We start from the raw sequence: 7,918 nt of genomic DNA on the forward strand, positions 1-7,918 counted from the left end.
CTTTGCCTTTACTTACAGTACAAAGTACCCATGACCCAAAGCCCAGCAAGAAGAGTTGTGTAGGACACAACCCTATAACCTTAACCAGAAATTTAAATCAATAACAATAAAGACAAACATAACATAAAATGAAATATCGTAGCCCAAGTTGAGTTGGGCAGGTGCAATGAGCACATTATAACATAAGCATGCAATTTCAACATATCATAAGCATGTAGTTTCATAACGTAGACATGCATTTTAAAATGTTAGCATGCCACACAGTTATCACATATACATACAGATCACATAAACCACAATTACATGTAAGCTATTAAACATAATCATAGTCTAGCATATTCATTCATTAACATAAACATATCATATAAGACAAATTTTACCATAAAGGTACGTCAAGCTTACACCATATGTGCAGGTGTCCACTCTTCTTACCTCAAGTCCAAGCAACAATGATAATTTTGTCTGCTTCAAGTTTCTTTACCGAGCCCTAAACAAAACATAAAATGTCACGATCTTACTTTAATTATAATAACTAAATCTATATCACTATGCACTCACGCTCTTCCTAATGTAACTCATACTTCAAATGCCCTCCTAAGGGGGTCTCAGAACCATTCTATAATGATCCCCTAACCAAAAACACTATGAAAACATGGCAACCTAAACTAGCAAAATAACCCTCCCTAGGTAAGTACCGTGGTCGCGCCAGGCTTGGGCATGATCTCGCTCACAAAAAGTTTCGACTTTATGGACTAGTAGCGCGGTCGCGCTCGCCATGGGCGCGGTCACTCTCGAAGATTTCTCAGAAATAGCATCTTGCGATTTCAACCCTATTTTTCCCCAAAACTCAAACATGAACATCACCTAACCCATATTTTAATGTACAATAGGTCTAGAATTACAAAACTAACTTTCTCAAACAAGTTTAATCAATAAATTGTCATCAACTCTTGCATTAATTCAAAAGATACCTCAAATCTATGGTTAGGGTTCAAGAACCTTAACTTTTACCTTCAACTTCTAGACAACCTATAACCAAAACCCATAATCCTTACACAAAATCCAATCCCTAACATGTTTCTATCATCATATTCAATCAGAACATTTCAAAAGCAATGCTAATAATTAAATCGTTATTTCAAGATCAATTTCCCAAAACAATATATAAACCAAATCTAATTCCATAGAGTAATTAATTCTTACCTTCCAGTGGATTCCTGGATCTCCAATCTTCTAAGCTTCCACTTCATTGACCATCTGCTTAGATCGATAGAGTGAATGATAACTAAACACTATACTTAACCAAATATTATTTTAATATGCAAATTTTCACCATAAAATCAAAAGACTAGTTTGCCCTTAATTCTAACCCTCTCATGATTAGGATCATGTCCTCTTTGTAATTTCACATAAAACTAATATTTTTCATTTTCTTTAATTAGCTTATGACCCCAAAAGTCCTCTTAATTACACTAAGGCCCGTAACTACGGAATTCATGACACTAATGCCCTTACTATTTGAAGGAATAATTATTGTTGCTCAAAATGTACAAAACTTAAAAAAAATTATTTACATAATCATTTTTCAAATCATAACATAGTAAAATAGACACATTGTCATGTATTTACATAGAATTATCAAAATACCCCTTACTAACGAAAGTAGATATTACATTAACATTCATTAATTATATTTTGTAGTACTGATTGTGCTAAAAAAAGTCAAGCTTCTTACACATTTGACTATACAAAATGATGCATTTATGTAAATGGTCCATAAATAACGAATTGTTAATTTTATTTTGGTCCATTGAACTCAAGTGAAATATCAAACTTATCTCTGAATTTCCACATAAATTGAAACTAAACCTCTATTGTCCTATCCATTCCAAAATAATGAGAGGAATCCTTGATATGATAGATTTAAGTTACTTTTTAGGCCTAATTAATTACATTTTTCTTAGTATATTTTATTCTTTTTACGTGTGGTTGTGGTAATTTTCGGGTTGTTTAATAAATGGGTAAAATTATCAAGGAAGCGGTATTAATGAAGTCCAATTCGCAACAATAGAAAGTCTTATGGTTTGCACTCTATATGTTACATGAATATTGGAGAAGTATTTCAAGTACTTATTTGAACTATTGTCTTTAATCAAGAGGAAAATAATAGAAGATAATTATTTGAATTCATTGGAGAAGATCAAGGATAATTTAGTATCGGTATTTAGAGCATATCTCTCAGCTCCTATATCCCATTTTCAAGTTATAAGTGGCATTAGAAAGCTGATTCAAATTCCTACAAAATATTATCTAATGAGAAAAGTTAAAATTGGACATTTACTAGGTGAATTTTGACCTACAAGATAACTAATCCTATGGATATGAAATTTGAAATTCAGAAAGAGATACTTTGCAGCTTAATCAATTGACAAGTGGAAACATATAGAGATTACATTCAACGACCTTAGCACTATAAAAATAAGTGTTAAGTCTCTTAGAAAGATATTATTTTATCTCTTAGTAAATTTTATGTTTTTTTATTTAATTATGTTTAGTTGAGCTTATATTTGGTTAAGGGTGATTTCAAAGCCTTAAATATGATTTCTAGATTTTAATAATAGTCATTATTATTTTACTATCATATGTCAAATTGATTATATTCTTCTATGATTGATTTCATGATTATTGTTTTAATCTTGTTTAGATGACCACTAAATAGGGTTTTACTTTAATCTACTATCATCTTAGAATTTCTACTCACCTAATCGCTTAGAATTATAGGTTTTTGTGATAAATTTTAATTAAGAGTGATGCCAAAGTTGTTTTTATTTATGATGAAGAATATAACCTATGTTAAATAGATTGCGGGCTATATGAGTTTATTGCTCATACCAACTTATCTCCATTAAACTTAATGCTTTCATTGGATTAAATCTTTGGTGATTTTCCTTTAGGTTGTTTGATGAATAGAATTAATTAATAGTGTTTTGTTTTAGTTAATTAAATTGGGATAATGGTGGCTTTAGTGTTATAAACGGTTGGTAATTTGATAGGGAATATATATCAATAATGTTATTAATTGCTTGAAAAAATGTTTAGTGATGGAGAATGACCTCTTAACTATCTTTTATTATTGAATTCTTCTTTGTGTTATTCTTGCTTCTTCTTAATTCTTAAATTCTCAAAACCCCTATTTTTCGTTAACTTATTATTGAATTGATAGTCCTCATATGTTCGGCTCTTACTACGACTATACCGAAGTAGTGGGTATAATCTTAAATAAAATAGTTGTTAAATTTGGTACAATATACGACCTGCACCATGTTTTTGCCATCGTTGTCGGGGACTATTTTGTTTAATTTATCATTCATTTTTTTTTAATTTTTACTAATTTGGTCTATTAGTTGTGGTTTTTATTTTCAGGGCTTTTGTATAACTTGGTTGGAGACATGACGATGTATGATCAACAATATTATGATCCATTCAATGTCTCAATACAAGTGAATAGATATGACCCCTACTTTAACAATTACACTTCAAAATTGGGGAGATGAATTACTGCTTGTTATGGTTTATGCCTTAAAAGCATGTGTAAAACATTTTATTTATTGAAAGTTAATAAAAGTACAATTTTCTTATAATGGAGGGGGGATTATTTTAATACTTTCTATAGTGTGATTAATCAACATATGGAGATGAATTACTGCTTGTTATGGTTTATGCCTTAAAAGCATGTGTAAAACATTTTATTTATTGAAAGTTAATAAAAGTACAATTTTCTTATAATGGAATGTTTGAAATATTGCTTGAATAATTATTATAAATATCATAAAATTACATATTAATTAATGAGAGTATGATCTTGTATGAGTATGAGAGGATTAAGATCATAAATAATGAATAAAATAGTCATGAACATATGAAAGTATGGAATGTTTAATCATTGGTTGCTAGTACGGTTCACTAAGTATTTGTTAAATACATGTGATCTAGATCCGGACTATTGATGTGGATAGACATTTTAGTGAAAGTACATTATATAATTAGATTATAAATTACATGACTGATGTGAATTAATTTCACTATAAACATGTTGTTTGCCATAAAGATTTAATTCATATCAATACGGTGATCATATATCAGTCTAAATCTTGAGTAGTCATGAACTCCTGTTCATGTCTATTGGGTCCTTTGATTCACATGTTATGGTCTCTTAATATAATGAAGATAGTGACTTTTGTTCTGGAGACTAATTAGCATGAATGGCTAGGAGCATGATCTTACAAAATTTGGAATCCAAGCTTTCCTAATGGAGCAAATATTTGTTCTCTTAAGGACTAATTCTAGAATGGAATAGTTATTGAGCTCAAATTTATAATATGGTTATATTCACTAGTGAATTAATGGTACTTAAGGTGCAAGAGGTAATTAAAAGAGTAAAACAGTAATTTTGACCAGCTCTAATTTATGAACCAATAATTGGAGGACAGAACTACATGAAGTGATTATATCAATGGACTGCACGAGATAATTTTGTATTTATAATTCTATAATTACTAATAGTGCAGTTCGATATTTATAGTGGAGTTATTATTAAATTAAAAGTTAACTTATTTAAGTAAAGAATTTAATTAATAATCTAGTTTATTGGAGCTTAGTATTATAGGTACATGGTCCCTAAGTCACATTTATACAACATTGTCTAGGGTGTGGATGTTATTGACAAGATAAATTGATAAATGACTAAATTGCAAAAGGAATTAATTTTTCTGGGCAAGATATTATTATATGTAACTAATTAATTAATTTCAATAATATGTTTTAATTGAAAAATATTAGTCGAAAATAATAATAATTAGTCTTGAATTAATATTAAAAGAGAATGATATCAAATTATTGAATGGTAATAATTTAATTCGGTTTTATAAGATAAAGTTAATTTTGAATTAAATGATATTTAAGATATTATAAATACATTAATATTTTCTCTTAATTAATTGAATAAATAAATGAAAAAAATTGGGGAGAACCTTGTAGTGCTACAGGGCATGCATAGTGATTGGCACAAGCCTAGGGCTTGCCCCAATTTTGAATCGTTCAATTGCATTAGTAACACTTTGACTGTTTTATTTTATTAATAAATTATTTAATTAGTATTTCAATTTGATTAAAATATTATTTAAATAAATAAAACCTAAACCTAATCAGATTAGACGTAGACTATATAAGATATTTTTCTAGGTTATTTGAGAGACAAGTTTTCAAAATCCTGAAAAATATAGCGATACTTTTCTCTTTCTTCTGTTATTCTATTAGCCTTTTCATTTCCTCAATATATAGATCTCATGTGCTATGTACATCTAGAGACAGGAAATTATCATATACATTCTATGTGCCCACACACATCCTAGTGTGTTAAGGATTGGATTGGAAGATTGTGGTGTGGATATCATAGCTTTTTCTTGGATTGGATGTTGGTTTATTTATACTAAAAGATAGTGAGGACACTTGATAGGCTATAAGAGATATTATATCTGGATCGATCTTTTGTGTTTATGATTTAATGTATAGATATATATATATATTAATCTTTGCTCGATATTAAATGAAAAAAAATTGCAAGACACCTTTCGTTGCTTACTCTAATTTACACATTTAATATTGTTGCCCCCTAAAAACACGAGCTCAACTATCTAGCTCGAGGTATAGCTGGCGCAAAATAAATAAAGGGGGCAAGACTTTGGAGACATTTCGTTAACTTCAGACCAAACAACTCGAGGTTGTGTCACTGAGTCCGAAATATCCCAGGATATTCCAGACCGTCAAAGATGCAAATGACAGAGATTAAGGTACCCAGCATGCAGATTGCCTGCATCAAGCCCGAGCATTAACTAAGTAAAACCATCTTGTTCTAGTCATATCCATCTCGAGAATGGCATCTATCTCAGATGGGAGAATTCCTATAGACTCAGATGCCCAATATGTGAAATAAATGCATACAATTGTTATATACATTTATTGATTGATGTAAATGGTAATAGGCTTAGTTAGGATATATATTGTCCAGTAATCTCAGAAGTTACCCAAAATTTTACGTTACCATTTATAGTATGGTTACCCAATATTTTCCACCATAATTCCCTATATATACAAAAATAATGGATAGTAAAATGGACGGACATTCTTTACGCAAAAACGTTGCCGAAATTGTTATAAACAATTTCACCTAGGATTCCTAAACATGTCAATAGATTGGTGCTTTCATTGAGAGAAGATTAAGCTTAAAATCTTGCATGAAACTGCACCCGGGTTGTGATCGGGGTTGGACCCCTATTAACGAATATAATTATGACTGTAATTATCCGTGAAAGTATGATTATATTTGTGTTTGAGAATATTTGGTTAGGCATGCTTGTTTCTGCTGCAACTGATTGTGTGTTCTACAATCTATTCATTTGTTTATGCTTGATCTAAATGTCTATCCTAAGGGAGTCAGGGCTGATGATAAACGTGCAGAATGCGGCCTGGCCTAAGCATGCCAGGGTCAGCTATATGACCAGAGGACTCGACCTAAGGGCGCTGGGCCTGAACGTCACTAAAATAAACAGAAGTATCGTTTGCACTTAACTAAATGTATTGAATGCTAAGATTGAATTATGTGTTGGAATGAGCACATTATTACTGCCTAGATCATTGCTTATGTCATGTTATTATTTGAGTTGATCAATTTTAGTCTACTATTTATATAATGTTGTTCATTTGTGTTTGTGATTTAAGTTTTCTTGCTGAGCCTTGGCTCACGGGTGCTATGTGGTACAGGTAAGGGAAACGGAAAGTTGGACCAGCCATGAGTTGGAGAGCTTTAGGGGCGGCGTGTACATTTGCAGCTGCTCGACCACCACGGCAGAGGGATTAATAGGTACTAGAGCCAACTTAATTTTTTCGCTTAGTCCAGCTTACCTTGTAAATATTTTTAATTTGTATATGCCTTGTAAACACTTATTTTTTGGACCCCATGTTCAGACACAAACATTTTAATGAAAACAACTGTTTCTACGATCAAATTATTTTAACCCTAATCCATTGATTAACCTTAGTAACACATTTATATCCAAATTACTTGATTAGCAAGTCCAACACTATTTAAATACACAACGTATTGGCCTTGGCAATCCAGGGCATTACAACTTGGTATCAGAGCAGTCTAGGTTTAAGGTTCCTTAAGACTTGCTGGGCATGTACACTCGCCGCTAAAAACAAGCTAGACTCATGGTTTGGTAACTATATATGTGATTATACGTTTGACTATTCAAATGAAATATGAATGCCTTATCTTCCTGTTTACTAGAAAGCCTGAGATATACTAATAGGGCTTGGCCCTTGACTTCTATGTGTATATGATAAGTCATGCTTATTAGCATTACTAATAATTGTGGATAATTGTTGAAATGCATGTTAGCATTGTGATTGAATATTTTTGCTTGATTATTGGCATTAGACTATGGAGTGATTTCAAAAACTTGCTATCATTGCCTGATCGGCCGAGTCATTGATTGTAGATATACTTGGAGAGTTATGCCTCCAAGTTGATCAATTCAACTAGCCAGTGCCGAGATCGAGGCTAGAGATGATAACCATGGTCAGAACCCTCCACCAGTCCTTGAGAATTGGCAGTAGATGCTTGTGATATGTAAACTAGACTTCAGAGTCAAGAGGAAGAGATTCACCTTCTGAGACAGCAGGTTCCACCAGGGAACGCTGCATCAGACTTGCTACCTTTTCTGGCACCAGTAGTACAACAACCTGAGATTGGGAACAGGTGGTAGCTGCTGTACGAGAGATTCAGGAAGCAACATCCTCCAATCTTTGAGGGAGGACTAGATCCACTTAAAGTTGAACAGTGGATGAGCCTAACCAC

This window comes from Humulus lupulus, chromosome 3 (genome assembly GCF_963169125.1).
Source record: "Humulus lupulus chromosome 3, drHumLupu1.1, whole genome shotgun sequence".
NCBI classification, from domain to species: domain Eukaryota; kingdom Viridiplantae; phylum Streptophyta; class Magnoliopsida; order Rosales; family Cannabaceae; genus Humulus; species Humulus lupulus.